Genomic DNA, 1,863 nt, shown 5'->3' with positions numbered 1-1,863 from the left:
AAAAGCTACAACTCTTGTTGCACAGGTCCTGCTTTACCTTGGTCTTAACCATGCAGTAGAAAAGTATGAAGACGAAATATAGGAAGTAAAGTCATGCTGATATGTTGAGCTGTGGGGGACTCAGGTCAACAATTTCTGACATTGCCAGTTAAAAAGAGGACCCAATTCTATTATGGTCTGCTGGACCCTTTTGGAATGTTTTACTGAGTTTACACACCTATAATATTTAATAACGGAACTTAGAAAAAATGGGGTATACAGATGAATGTCCATTTTGTTTCTGTGTATTCAGCGTGGTTAGGATAGATATATAGTTGCGTTCTCTTAATGAATCTAATGATTTGTTCTAATGGTGTTTGTAAATGGGATCTCAAGTCCGCATCTTGTACAGCAGTTAACCACTAAGAAGAATATATGCAGTGTGTTATTTGTTGAAACTGTACTCCGATTTGATTTGAAACTGTCTCATTGCTATCTGTTTATCAATAAAATTTAAAAAGAATTGAACCAAGTAGTGAGATTTGTTTATTTGTATGTTAGTCTTTAGCATGACATTTGTAGTTTTCTGGATCATTTGTTACTTAGTCATTTTGAGGATAGACATTAATTCTAAACATAACAAAAATATTTTAACTAAAAAGGACAGTAACTTCTCTTAAATTCTAGCAATGTTAACTTTTAGATCATATTTTTTTCAATAGGAAAGAACAAAGCAATACTTTATATTTGATCTTTGTCATTCCCTCTCCCATCTTTGTAATTTTTTTTGCCTACTTAGCTAAATGTAATCATAGTAGAGTTTTGAGAACACAGCATTAAGAGGTAGTTAATGGGGTTGGAGTTAAGAACCTGAGCTCTGGAGCCAGAGTACTTATATTTTAATGATGCACCCTTCACTTCCTTGTGGAATGCCTGTGAAAAAATAACTTAGTCTCAGTGCACTTCAGGTTCTTTGTCTGTAAAATAGGAATGAACATAATACTAAAAGGGATGTAAAAAGATAACTTCTCATAACATTTTAAAGATCAGAAGTAGTGCCTAGAACATAGGAAGTATTTCATAAATATTAGTTGCACTGATTGTAATGTGAGAGCGTAAGGCTTATCGTCTAGCACAACCTGTTCATTTGAAAAGTAGTTATTGACTACTTACTTTATGCTAAAATTTATGCTAAGTAACAAGATAAAATAATGAACATGACAAAGTCTCTGCTGTCTAGAAACAACATTTAGATGAGAAAATGTAAGACAATGTGTAGAATGTTTACTAACCTGACAAATAATAGATTTTGCCTTAAAGCCAATGAAAATCTTTTGTTTTACTTTTTATTAATTTTTGTTTGTATATTAACAAGTATTAATCCGTATTTGTAATTCCTCTCAGAATATTTAAGTCTTGTCATCATTGTAGCTGTTATAAAGGATTTGTGAAAAAGTAGTGGTAATTTTATATTTGAAAACTATTTTAAAACACTGGGTGGTTTAAGGAAATATTTGTTTTATAACAAAATCTTCAGATTTTTAAGGGATTTTTGGAGCTTTATGCCTACATTTAAATTTGTAATTGTATCTTTTTGTAGAAGTTTCTGTTAGTAAATTTAGTCCTCTGCTTTTATTTTTTATTTTTTTGTACATATATAAATTATTCTTTTTTTTTCAAAGTTTTATTGACAAACAGATAGCAATGAGACAGTTTCAAATCCAATCGGAAGTACAGTTTCAACAAATAATACAGTGCATATATTCTTCTTAGTGGTTAATTGCTGTACAAGAAGTGGACTTGTGATCCTATTTATAGACACCATTAGAACAAATCATTCTATTCATTAAGAGAATGCAACTATATATCTATCCTAAGCACTTG

The 1,863-nt window shown here is 30.7% G+C and overlaps 1 protein-coding gene across 1 annotated transcript in view; it reads left to right on the top strand.

The window, feature by feature from the left end:
* Positions 1-1,863, top strand: part of Abcb7 (ATP binding cassette subfamily B member 7) — a 272,876-nt gene that overhangs the window by 142,116 nt on the left and 128,897 nt on the right. The window lies entirely within an intron of this gene.

The sequence above is a fragment of the Octodon degus genome, unplaced genomic scaffold (assembly GCF_000260255.1).
Source record: "Octodon degus isolate 3935 unplaced genomic scaffold, OctDeg1.0 scaffold00301, whole genome shotgun sequence".
Classification (NCBI taxonomy): Eukaryota; Metazoa; Chordata; class Mammalia; order Rodentia; family Octodontidae; genus Octodon; species Octodon degus.
This window is presented reverse-complemented; position numbering and strand designations above follow the sequence as displayed.